The sequence below is a fragment of the Ovis aries genome, chromosome 1, assembly GCF_016772045.2.
Source record: "Ovis aries strain OAR_USU_Benz2616 breed Rambouillet chromosome 1, ARS-UI_Ramb_v3.0, whole genome shotgun sequence".
Classification (NCBI taxonomy): Eukaryota; Metazoa; Chordata; class Mammalia; order Artiodactyla; family Bovidae; genus Ovis; species Ovis aries.
The window spans coordinates 103,672,619-103,686,802 of record NC_056054.1 but is presented as its reverse complement, the minus strand read 5'-3'; positions in this window follow the sequence as shown (position 1 = coordinate 103,686,802).

Sequence of the window (14,184 nt, the reverse complement as noted above, 5' to 3'; positions counted from 1 at the left end):
CCCTCAGCACTCTGCTCGCATGTAAGAGTCCATCTCTTGAGGCCCCCAAATTAGTAATCTGTTCTGTTCTTCTTTGGCACTCTGTCATTATTTATGTGTTTCTCTTTGTGTAGGTGCATGTCTTATTATCTGTCTTTCTTCCCCACTAGATTACAAGGGCCGCGATAGTGGAGATCATGCTCTCTGCGTTCGTGTCTGTCTGCTCCTGGTGCATAGCGTGTTACCGTGTCCACGCCCTCTCTGCTCGCCGCACGATAGGCCAATGAATCTGAGAGACGAGGTGTTGAGGCAAGGAAGAGACTTTAAGTGGGGAGCCGGCAGACTGAGAAGATGGCAGGCTAACACCTCAAAACAACCATCTTATTGGGATCTGAATGCCAGCTTCTTTGATAGATCAGAGAGAGAAACGATGAAGAACCAAAGTCAAAAGGCAGAGCAGAGAGGGAGATGCAGTGGGGAAGTAAAGTGAAAGGGTCCTCAGTCTTGCAAAACATCTCCAAGGGAAAGTCCAGCCTTCAGAAGGGGTGTGTTAGTCTCCTCTATTCACAGGTGGGCAGGGACAAACTATCTCTCCGTGAGCCGAACAAAGGCACTTTAGTTTACAGTCAAGCAGAGGGGCAGGGTCCTCCAGGCAAGCCACTGAGTATGATTATAATAATAAAAAGAAGTCAAAGAAACATGGAGTCAGAATTGGCTTTCTCCCTGCAGCAGGTGCTCAGGAAACATCCGTGTGGAATCCCAAGGTCTGGGGGGACAGGAGGTGTGGTTGTCTATTGACTTGTCTTACAGCAGGTGGCCAGTGTAGCTGGTTTGTCTGTTCAGGCCCCACTGAGCTCTCACTGGTTCATCACATCGGGGTGGGGATGCAAAGTGTGAAGATGGAGGGACCAGGAGGCGACTTGCCTGGGATCAAACTGGATTAGAGTAGGCCCTGGAAACAGATACCCATACATGGCTGACAGAGAGGGCTGGGTTCCCAATAACATTCAGTGGTCCTTTCTCTGGAATCTGCTAGGTACCTGATACACTTGATTTCATTTAATCCCCAAGACAGCTTAGTAGGATAGGAGCCGTCATTCCTATTTGACAGCTGAAGGAGCTGAGGCTCAGCTTGGAGAGATTGTCACTTTCTTAAGATTACACAGCTAATGCATGGTGCTGCTGAGCTGAGTTTCTGTTCCTTTGTCTGCACAAATCAGGCTATCCTCTGGTTGCTCACACTGTTTTTACAGCTAGTGACTAGAAGTGAACAGAACACCCATGATCCCTTGACTCAGGGTTCACTGGAGAAGTTACTTCCCTTGATCTAACAGTATTCTTCAATTAAGGTGATACATGTAAAACTATATAATGATGTAGTTCTGAATTCATGTTGTAGCAACATCAGTAATAATAGCATTGCAGTCCGAGATTGTATTACCTTTCGGTCACACTGACAGCCCCACTGGCCCAGTGGGGTTGTTCCATCATAACTGCTGGTAACCCATCTCTCACCCCATTATACCCTCAGCAGGCGCATTTTTTTCCAGCCTAAATGCAGGACTCTAGTGTGTTTTGATTTAGTGTCCTCTTAATAGTGTTTCTTTTTAGTAAAATTCTGTTGAAATCTTTTTGAATTTTAATGTTATCATCCTCTGTGAGTCATCACTTACTTCTTCGTCATCAGCATTTTTACTCAAATCCTTCAGTATCATTCCCCAAACATCCACATATACTGGGCAATGAGCCCCAGGCCCTCCTACACACAGTGCCCCATTCGAACCTGTGAGGGGGGCACTGTGACCCCCATTTCACAGATGAGTGACTGAGAAGACACGCTCCAGAATGGGACTGAGCGCCCGCTTGCATGCACCACCACTGTTCCGGGAAGCTACCTCCACTGGCTACAGGTCTCTGCTGTTCATTACGACGACCACAAACACGCTGACAGATACTCTCATTCAGACTCTGCTGGAGGGAGAGAGGAATTACGGCTGAACTGTGTGAATGTGTGTGTATGTGGGGTGTGCGTATATGTGTGGTGTGCAGACACTATTGTTCATTGCTATCATTAGTCTGTTTTCATTTTTGAGCACCCACAGGCATCATTTCAATAACTACTGATATTCTCATGCATCCCAAATGTGGAATTTTTATTCTCATTTTTCACTAAAGGCAAGCATATGCCTCAACTCCGTTCATAATTAGCTTCCCTCTCTTAGTGCTTTCGTGTGCCTGTGTCGGGGTTCACACTGCAAGTACCACGGCCCCTTAATTCTTCGTTAACCATGGGTACACTCGCCCGTTACTGAAGCAGGCACATGGGCATAGCATTTATATTTATATAATAAGCGAAATATGACATGTACAAGGACTTTTCTGATGAATGCAAGACATGTAGAGGGTTGATGGAGCTTCATGATGTGTACACTTCTAGCGTTTGAGAAAATTAAAGGCAGGCTGTTGCTTAAAAATCACAGGAAATCTTGGCTTAGATTCTAGTTCCTGTAAATCCAACAATACTTATTTAATCATCTTGGTTTTCTACTCTGTCAAGTAACAATGAAAATTTCTAGATTAGTATTTAAAGGAAAAAGAGAGGGAAAAGTTGCAATGTTACACATAAGCTGAAGTATAAAATACCCATTCTTTACCAGTGGTAAAGAATCCGCCTGCAATGCAGGGAACGCAGGTTTGACCTCCCTGGGTCAGGAAGATCCCCTGGAGAAGGAAATGGCAGCCCACTCCAATATTCTTGCCTGGAGAATCCCATGGTCAGAGGAGCCTGGTGGGCTACAGTTCCCAGGGTTGCAAAAGAGTCAGACATGACTTAGTGACTAATCTAATCTCTCACACTGAGCAAGCTAAAGGCGACCAATATTGCCTTCCTGCCACCCCCACACTCAGCTTAGGGAGGTCTTCATCAGGAGATAGGTGGGAACAAGGTAAGGGAGGAGACCCACCAGGAAACTGACGTGAGGTGGTCATGGGGTATGGACCTTGGGGCTTAACTCTGTCTAAAGTGTCCTCCCCGCCATCTCCATTCCACCCCTCCATCAAGTTCTGTTCATCCTTCAGTCCAGTCTAAATATCATGCCTTCAGAGAGAAACCCTCCCCCACCCCCGCTCCCCATGAGCGATATACTCATTCAGAAACTTGCCTTTTTCCAGCACTGCACGATTCAGAACTGAATCTTTAATTCTACTGTTATTTGATTTATACCCATCTTCCTCACTGGATGTCAGCTTTATGAGGGCAGGGACCTCCCTGGTGTACCCCTGGCACCTAATAGTAGCCTAGTAAACACTTAGGGACTGAATGAATGTCCTCAGGATCTTTTTTGTGACTGTGCGGTTGAATCAGGTGACCTGGGCATTTTCCAGATCTGAGATGTTTTGGGGTCTAAGGGTCCCAGTAAAGGCTCTAATTCCAGAGGCTCTTGGTGGGGGAAGGTGCCTGAGGAAACAGCAACAGAAGGGAACTGGAGTTCTGCTCTGGTTGGGCCAGTAGGTGACTCCCTGGTTGGGCTGGGGCACGGGGAGTCCCTGGTGGGTGTGGAGCTGGTGCATCTTGGCCAGGGCTGAATGCCTGGACCTGCTGGGTGAGGAGGCAGGTTGCCCAGCTGGCACAGGTGCAGGAAGGAGGGGAAAAGGGCTGGAAATGCAAGTGCTGGCTGCAGAGGTGTGTTGGGTGTTGGAGTCCTGGTACTTCTTGTGGTATGACCAATCTTGGCACATCAGGATGCGGAGTGGCAAGACAGCATGTCCTGAGACTTGGTCGGAGAGGAGCCCCACCCAAGCTCCTGGAGGGGTTTCCAGCACTGCCTTGAGACGAATCTCCTCCTTGCTCTTGGTCAGCTTATGCTCCCACTGTTGTTGCAAATACGCCCATGTTTCACTTCCGTGCCCAGGCTTCCATCCCCGTCCTCTTACTCTCAGCAGAGAAAACTGGGGCCCACCCTGCAAGACATCTTTCAACTTCCTGTGACCTTGCAATAAATGTTCTTGCAGCCGCATTCCCACTTCCTGTTCTTCACACGTTTTCTTTCTTCACATCAGCCTCAGCAGGTGATGAGTCCCCTCTGCTATCAAGATCCAGCTCTCTGCTTCTCCTTTGTCTCCTGTTAATGCTCTTTTGGAATCCTTCTTTTAACTCATCACCTAGACCTCCCAAATTTATAATTTATAGACTAAACACCTTTCCTGAAGACTAGGTTCAAATTCTAACTGCGTGCATCTCCGCTTGTATCTCCAGTAGCATCGACAACTTTGATGTCTAAATCTGAACTCCCTGCTCTTTCCTCTGAAACTGTTGCCGCTGCTGTCTCCCCCAGTGCAGCAAGGCAATGTCCTGTTTCTAACTGCCATGGACAAAGGTTCTCAGGGCCGTCACCGACTCCTTTCTGTCTCTCATTTCCCTCATCTGATTAGTTCTCCCTTCAAAATATATTTAGGATTGCAATTCTAAATTCAGCCACTTCTCAGCACCTCCCTGACTGACACTCTGATTTACACTCCGGTTCTGGTCAACATCACCTTTCACTTGAAATGCTATGGTAGCCTTTTAATTGGTTTCCCTGATCCTGCTGCCCCCCAGTATGTGTGCTCAAGGCTTCAGTCATATCTGACTCTTTGCAACACTTACAGACTGTAGCCTGCCAGGCTCTCCTGTCCGTGGGATTCTCCAGGCAATAACACTGGAGTGGGTTGCCGTGCCCTCCTCCAGGGGATCTTCCTGACCCAGGGATTGAACCTGTGTCTCCTGCACTGCAGGCAGGTTCTTTACTGCTGACCCACCGGGGAAGCCTGTCCCTAGCCCTGGAGTCTATTCTCAACACAGAAGCCAGAGAGAACCTGTTAAGATACAACCAGGTCAGCTCTGTCTCTCCTCTACTCAAGACCCTCTGATGGTTTCTCTCCCGTGTCACTCAAAGTAAGAGCCAACGTCCTTTTACTATGACCTGAAAGGTCCTACTTAACCTCACTCCTAGTTTTGCCTCTGACTGCATCTCCTACTCTTTCTCCCCTTTCTCACTGCACTCCAGCCTCGCTCGCCTGCTTTCACACCCAGCAGACACTCCCTTCAGGAGTGTTTCATACTCCAACTTTAGGCTGTTTCATACATTTGTGATTCAGTTAGGTTAAAGAAAATACAAGTGTTCTATCTTGGAATTGTGCCTAAATGATTAAAAAAAAAAAAGGTTTGCATGCATTTAGGATCATTCTTTGTGCTGTACAATTCAATGAGTTTTTCCAAATGCACAGTCATAATTTATAAACGCAGAATCATGCAGAGTTGTTTCACTTCCCTGGAAATCCTTTGTAGTTAACCTGTTCAACTCCTCCAAAACCCTGGACCCAGGGCAACCACTGATCTTTTTACTGTCTCTATAGTTTTGCCTTTTTCAGCATGTCATATGAGTGGAAGCATGCAGGATATAGCTCTTGCAGACTGGCTTCTTTCCCTTATTAATGTATGTTTAAGGGTCACTCATGTCTTCTGGTTTGATAGCTTGTTTCCTTTTAATTGCTGAATAATATTCCATGTATGGACATACCACAGTTTGTTTAACTATTGCCTATTGAAGGACATTTTGGTTGCTTCTAGTTTTTGCTGATTATGAGCAAAAATGCTACAAATACTTTCATAAAATTTTTGTTTGGATATGTTTTCAAATCAGTTGGATAGATCCCTAGATGAATGAGTGCCAGACATATGGTAAGCCCAAGCTTAACTTTGTGAGTGAGTGAGTGAGTGAAAGTCACTCAGTCATGTCCAACTCTTTGCGACCCCATGGACTACACAGTCCATGGAATTCTCCAGGCCGGAATACTGGCGTGGGTAGCCTTTTCCTTCTCCAGGGGATCTTCCCAACCCAGGGATCAAACGCAAGTCTCCCGCATTACAGGCAGATTCTTTACCAGCTGAGCCACAAGGGAAGTCCTAACTTTGTGAAAAACTGCCAAACCATCTTCCAGAAGAGCTATATCATTTTGTGTTCCCAATAGATTGAACAATGAGTGAAAGTTCCCATTGCTTCACATCCTCACCAGCTTAGTTTTTGGATTCTAGGCATTCCATTCGATGTGTAGTGATAGCTTGTTATTATTTTAGCTTGTCATTCTCTAATGACAAATGATAGCATCTTTTCATATGCTCATTCATCATCTGTAACTCTTTTTTAGTGCATGCAATGTCTGTTTAGGTATTTTGCCCATTTTAAAGCTGGGTTGTTTGTTTTTTTTTTTTTTATTGAGTTTTAAGAGTTCTTTGCGTATTTTGGCTGCAAGTCCTTTATTAGATATATGGTTTGCAAATGTTTTCTCCCAGTGTGGGTTTTGTCTTTTCATTCTCTTATCATTGACATTCACAGAGTGCTAAGTCGCTCAGTCATGTTCAACTGCTTGCGACCCTATGGACTGTGGCCCCCCAGGCTTCTCTGTCCATGGGGTTCTCCAGGCAAAAATACTGGAGTGGGTTCCCATGCCCTTCTCCAGGGGATCTTCCCAACCCAGGGACTGAACCTTCGTCTCTTAGGTCTCCTGCATTGAAAGCAGGTTCTTTACCACTAGCGCCACCTGGGAAGCCCATTTCTTAGAGTAGAAAATTTTAATTTTAATGAAGTCCAGTGTTTAACTTTTCTTCTGTGAATTGTGCTTTGGATGTCATGTCTAAATAAATTGCCAAACCCAAGGTCACATGGATTGTTTTCTTTATTTTCTTCCAGATGGTTTATAGCTTCGCATTCTACATTTAGGTCTAGGATTCATATTGAGTTATTTTTGTGAAAGGTGTAAAATCTGTGTCTAGGTTAGGTTGTTTTTTTTTTTTTTTTTTTTGCATATAGACTGTCTAATGGTTCCAGCACAATTTCTTTAAAAGACTATCTCTTGTTCATTGAATTGTCTTTATTCCTTTGTTAAAAGTAAGCTGACTATACCTGTGTGGGTCTACTTCCAGGCTCCCTCTTCTGTTCTGTTGATCTATGGATCCATTCTTTTGCAAGCACTACAGTCTTGATTGCTGTGGCTTTATAACAAGTCTTGAAGTTAGGTGTAGTGTAAGTCTTCCAACTTCATTCATCTTCACGATTATGTTGGCTATTCTGGGTCATCTGCCTTTCTGTTGAAACTTTAGAATCAGTTTGGCAATACTTCTAAACTAGCTTGCTGAATTTTGATTTGGATTGCATTAAATCTATAGATCAAGTTGGGAAGAATGGACATCCTTAACAATATTTTAATCTACAAACACAGAATATCTCTCCATTTATTGAGGTCATTTTTTGATTTATTTCATCAGAGTTGTGCACTTTTCTGCATGTACATCCTGCTGCTAAGTCACTTCAGTCGTGTCCAGCCCTCAGCGATCCCATGGACTGCAGGCTGCCAGGCTCCTCCGTCCCTGGGATTTTCCAGGCAGGAGTACTGGAGTGGGGTGCCACTGCCTTCTCCCATGTACATCCTATGCCTATGTGATTAGATTTATACTTAAAGGATTTCTCAGTTTTGCTGCTATTGTAAATTGTATAATTCAATTTTCATTTCATTTCTGGTATATAGGAAAGCAATTAATTTTTGTATATTAGCCTTATATCCTGTGACTATGCTATGCTTATTTATTTATTTTCTTCGGTCAATTCTTTGGGATTTTCTACATAGACAGTCCCACCGTTTGTGAACACAGACCTTTTTTTTTTTTCTCTGTTTGAAGGAAACATTGTATTTCTGGCTTTGAAGCACATATTGATAGCATTCTACACCAATGGCTCAAAGTGGCACCGGGGGAGACTTATTTTTGTCATTTGCTGGGGTTGGTCCTAAGAACAGAAATCAAAGCTCTTACGAAAGGGGAAGTATGAAAGGTGGCATTTCCGAGAGATCAGCCCTACAATGGCGTAATTTCAATGTTTTCACTGAAATCTTATCTTGGGAGTAACAGAGAAACATCAAGGGGCTTACAGGCCATGTGTATTTTTTTGTTCACTTGATTGATAGTTGGAATTGTATTCTGAAATCCAGGTTTGCGGATGATAACAAACTTTCCTTGGCAGAGAAAACCCAAGCGGACAGGAGTCCCAGTGAGGGCACGCGCTTCTCCTGCTGCTCCTCTCGCTTCGCCGACTGCCTCTCATCCTCCTCCTCCTCTGCAGGGCCCTTCCTTTCCTCCGGCTGCTTGGAATATCAGCATTCTCCAGGGGTCTGTCCTTGTCCCTCTTGTCTGTTTCCTCTCTTGTTCCACAGACTAGCTCACCTGTTGTCATAGTTTTAATCTCTTATCTATTGAGAAAGCTTTATTCTGTGAGTCCAGCCAAGATCCTTGGCTGAGCTCCAGGTGCACACAAGCCATGGCCTGTGTGGCCGCTGTCCCAGGGCTCCTGCGTCCAACAGTGAATGCACCTTCTTTCCCCAAAGTCTTTTTACAAGCTGGAAAACTGCTTATCACTTTTTCCTCCTCTTTTCCACCTACATCCACTATGGGAGCCAGTATTGTTACTGGTTCAATACTTATACGCTGGACAGAGCTGGAGCCAAATCTAAGCCTCTGTTCCCAAATCTGCAAAACAGAATATACTAGCGCACGACTTCTAAGCTACTGTGAGGACTGAATGAGATAATGCAGATGGAGTGCAACATCAACCAAGAGCGTAAGAAGCCTCAACAAATATGAACTATTATTTACAAGCAATGAGCTGGAAGTCTTCTGGTTTTCAGCTCAGAAATGTCTCCTGATTCTACTCCCTTCCTTTCTCATTTCTCACCCAAGTACTTCATGAATCATATTATTGGCTATTCATTTCTCATCCTACAGGTGATATAACCTTTCTTAAAAACAAAAGGAAAGCAAAGGAACAAAAAACCCTCTGTTAGGCCTTGCTGTTTCCTTTTACCCACAGGATAAAGTCGAAACTTCTTGTCCTGGCACACCAGGCCCTTCTCTGCACGCTCAGCTCCCCTCGTCCGCATCTACTCCCTCCCTCATTCCCTTGTTTCTCCCCTGACTCAGCCAACATAACTGTTCCCTGAACTTACCAGACCCTTCAGGTCAGTGCCTTTCATTGTGCTTTGAATGTGCTGTTCTATCTCTCTGGGCGTTCTTCCCGTTGGTCTTCTGCCTGGTAACATAAATGTTCTTAAAAACCCAGCACAAACATCACATCCTCTGTTCATCCCTCCTCAGTCATCCAAGACAGAACTTCTCTCATCTGAGACCCTGGGAGCTATTGTTTTCTGAGTTGTGTTGGATTTTGACTTATTTCTCTAGTTTCCCTGTAAGCTTTTGAGGACAGACCACATTCTGTCATATTTTGTAATACAGCCTCAACTTCTAAGGGCTCAATAAACATTTGCGGCGTGATTAATGAACTAAAAGTGTTGTTGGTCTACTTGATTGTCTTCCCGCTGGAAGCTGAACTTAGAAAGGGCTAAGACCTGTGCGCCATTCATTCTTGTGTGTAGCTGAGTTCCTGAATGTCATTGTTGCTTAATAGCTTGTGTGAGTGAATGGGAAAATGAGAGCTGAATGTCACCATGGGTAAAGACACAGGGCTACCCTCAGATTAAAACTGCTTGGCTGATACTTTGTGGGTGGGGGCTCAGTCTGTGTTAGTCCCTAGCTAGCGACTCTCATGGGGGTTCCTTGGAATAGAATTGTCTTCTTCTATGGGAAACAGCTTCCTGGCTTTTCCTTCTGCTTCCTATTTCTGCACCTACCTACCCCTCCTCTAACATTATGGGATTTTCCTGGAGTTTAAGGTGATGACCACAGTTAAACAACAATAACAATAGAAATAAAAATAAACCTGGTGCTTCTGGATAGCTTAGCTAATCTCTCTAGGCCTTAACTTCATTTGTGTCTATAAGATGGCTGTGAGAAATTTGTTCTGTTTTCCACAATGATGGAGTGACCACCTTCTTAGCAAAAGGAAACTATTTGTTGGTCTTAGTATACATATATATCTATATATAATTTATTTAAAATTTATTTATTTACTTTAATTGGAGGATAATTACAATATTGTGATGGTTTTTGCCATACATCAGTATGAATCGGTCATAGGCATACATGGTTCCCCTCCATCCTGTAACTGCACCCCCCCCCACCTCCTTCCCTCTAGGCTGTCACAGAGCACCAGCTGTGGATGCTCTGGCTCATACATCAAACTCCCCCTGGCTATTTTACATATGGCAACATATCTTTCAATGCTATTCTCTCAAATCATCCCACCCTCTCCTTCTCCCACTGAACTGAAAAGTCTCAGCTAATGTATTTCTATTTCTCTTAATATGTTGGTATTTTCTTAAAAGACCAAGCGGCCTCAGAAAGTAGGTAACCAAGTGGCTCTCAATAAGTGCCAGTGAAGAATCCAAAGTGGCTCGGCTGGAAAGGGCACAGATCTGCAGACTCAAGCCTGGCTGACTTCAAAGCCAGTGCACTTTCCTCAGTATAATACCCTCTAGTCTGAGGGTCACAGGGGACACTCGACCCCCCACCTCCAACCCCGCCTTTTCTCTGTGTGTGGAAAATGCGACTAATCCCATTGAGCCTTTGTCAGAGAATGCTAATCACTCTCATGAGGCTACCTGTGCAACCCTGAGACTGAATTAGGCAAATATTTGCTAGAGTGGGAAGGAGACCTCAAATTTTGGGGTTGTTGTTTAGTCGCTAGGTCCTGTTCAACTCTTGTGACCTCCATGGACTGTAGCCCGTCAGAAGCTCCAAGAGGAAGATAATGTGCAGTACCGCCATTTACCGGCAGGGGGCAGGCAAGTCTGCTCTTGTTCTCCTGTAAGATGTAGGAACACTAGAACATTTTCAGGAACTATTCAGTTCAGTTCATTTCAGTCGCTCAGTCATATCTGACTCTTTGTGACCCCATGAATCGCAGCACGCCAGGCCTCTCTGTCCATCACCAACTCCCAGAGTGCACTCAGACTCACGTCCACCGAGTCCATGATGCCATCCAGCCATCTCATCCTCTGTCGTCCCCTTCTCCTCCTGCCCCCAATCCCTCCCAGCATCAGAGTCTTTTCCAATGAGTCAACTCTTCCCATGAGGTGGCCAAAGTACTGGAGCTTCAGCTTTAGCATCATTCCCTCCAAAGAAATCCCAGGGCTGATCTCCTTCAGAATGGACTGGGTGGATCTCCTTGCAGTCCAAGGGACTCTCAAGAGTCTTCTCCAACACCACAGTTCAAAAGCATCAATTCTTCGGCGCTCAGCCTTCTTCACAGTCCAACTCTTACATCCATACATGACCACAGGAAAAACCATAGCCTTGACTAGATGGACCTTAGTCGGCAAAGTAATGTCTTTGCTTTTGAATACACTGTCTAGGTTGGTCATAACTTTTCTTCCAAGGAGTAAGCGTCTTTTAATTTCATGGCTGCAGTCACCATCTGCAGTGATTTTGGAGCCCCCCCAAATAAAGTCTGACACTGTTTCCACTGTTTCCCCATCTATTTGCCATGAAGTGATGGGACCAGATGCCATGATCTTCGTTTTCTGAATGTTGAGCTTTAAGCCAACTTTTTCACTCTCCTCTTTCACTTTCATCAAGAGGCTTTTTAGCTCCTCTTCACTTTCTTCCATAAGGGTGGTGTCATCTGCATATCTGAGGTTATTGATGTTTCTCCTGGAAATCTTGATTCCAGCTTGCGCTTCTTCCAGCCCAGCGTTTCTCATGATGTACTCTGCATAGAAGTTAAATAAGCAGGGTGACAATATACAGCCTTGACGTACTCCTTTCCCTATTTGGAACCAGTCTGTTGTTCCATGTCCAGTTCTAACTGTTGCTTCCTGACCTGCATATAGTTAGTGGTGGCTTATTAGTTCTGTGTTCCTTACCAGGACCTCCTGTAATAAAATAACTCACACAAATGGTGACTATCGTGCCTGGCCAAGGTGGGTGGGTTTCAGTCAGTGTGCCTCCCGTAACAGTGCCCCCACAATCAGGCTCTGGGGAGAACTCTCTTCCTGGCTTTCAGACAGCTGCCTTCTTTCTGTGTCCTCTCCTGGTAGACAGAAGGAGAGAGAGCCCACCTCTTCTTTTAAGGGCACTAATCCCATCACAAAGGCCCCATCCTCATGACCTCATCTAAACTTAATTATTTCCCAAAGGTCCCATCTCCAAATACTGTCACTTTGGGAGTTAGGGCTTCAACATTTGAATTTGGAGAGGAGGACTTAATTAAGTCCATAGCTGTTCAGATTCCAATTAGTATAAAGTTATATTCTGTAACATTGTGATTTATAAGTTACATGCGTTTGTTCCTCATCTCTGATTCTGACACAGAGCTCCTAAAAGCTTCAGAATTTCCTGTGATGAGAGCTTTAAAAGTGTTTTTGCTATATTAATTAGGGGACTTGCAGAAAGCACCTAAGGTTGGGGTTTGCTTGCCAGTGGAGCAAACCATGTGATTAGAGAGTTAAAACTTTCAGTGCTGCCCCCATCTCTAGGGAGGGTAGAGGGGCTGGAAAATGAGTTCAGTCACCAATGGCCAATATTTAATCAATCAAGCCTGTGTAATAAAGCCTCCATTACACATTTGATATTTCTAAAAATAACTACCATAAGGTCCACCGATCTCACTTCCGAGTATATATCCAGAGAAAACACAATTCAGAAAGATACATGCACTGTGATACCATGCATATCACTGTTTACAATAGCTAAGATATGGAAGTAACCTAAATGTCCATTGACAGAGAAATGGATAAAGATGTGGCACATATATACAATGGAATATTACTTAGCCATAAAATAGGATGAAATGAAGTCATTTTCAGCAACATGGATAGAATTAGAGATTATCATACTAAGTGAAATGTCAAAGACAAATATCATATGCTATCATTCATAAGTGAAATCTAATACAAATTATACAGATGAACTTATTTACAAAACAGAAACAGACTTGCAGATTACAAAAAGAAATTCATGGTTAATAAAGGGGAGACATGAGAGGGAAGAATAAATGAGGAGCTTGAGGTACACCACTACACCACTACATATGTACACCACTACATATAAAATAGATAACCTCCCAGGGCATATTGCATAGCGCAGGGAACTCTTCTCAGTGTTCTATACTAACCTATATGGCTAAAGAATCTGAAGAAGAATGGCTATATGTATATGCATAACTGAATCACTCTGTTGCACACCGGAAACCACCACAGCACTATAAATCAACTGTTGTTCTTAAGTTGCTAAGTCCCGTCTGACTCTTTTGCAACCCCATGTACTATATAGCCCACCAGGCTCCTCTGTCCATGGGATATCCTAGGAAGTATACTGGTTGTTGTTCAGTCGCTCAGTTGTGTCCAACTCTTTACGACCCTATGGACTGCAGCATGCCAGGTTTCCCTTCCCTTCACCACCTCCTGGAGCTTGCTCAAACTCATGTCCATTGAGTCTGTGGTGCCATCCAACCATCTCATCCTCTGTTGTCCCCTTCTTCTACAAACTTCTATCTTTCCCAGGATCAGGATCTTTTCTAATGAGTCGGCTCTTTGCATCAGGTGGCCAAAGTATTGGAGGTTCGGAATCAGCATCAGTCCTTCCAAAGAACATTTATAGTTGATTTCCTTTAGGATCTCCTTGCAGTCCAAGGTACTCTCAAGAGTCTTCTCCAACACTGCAGTTCAAAAGCATTAATTTTTTGGTGCTCATCCTTCTTTATGGTACAACCCTCACATGCAGACATGACTACTGGAAAAACCATTGCTTAGACTATGTGGACCTTCATCAGCAAAGTAATGTCTCTCCTTTTTAATACAGTCTAGGTTCGTCACAGCTTTTCTTCCAAGGAGCAAGCGTCTTTTAATTTCATGGCTGCAGTCACCATCTGCAGCGATTTGGGAGTCCAAGAAAATAAAGTCTGTCACTGCTTCCATTGTTTCCCCATCTATTGACCATGAAGTGATAGGACCAGATGCCATGATCTTCATTTTTTGAATGTTGAGTTTTAAACCAGCTTTTTCACTTTCCTCTTTCACCTTCATCAAGAGGATATTTAATTCTTCTTCATTTTCTGCCGTAAGGGTGGTGTCATCTGCATATCTGAGGTTATTCATATTTCTCCTGGCAATCTTGATTCCAGCTTGTGCTTAATCCAGCCCAGAATTTCACATGATGTACTCTGCATATAAATTAAATAAGCAGGGTGACAATATACAGCCTTGATGTACTCCTTTCCCAAT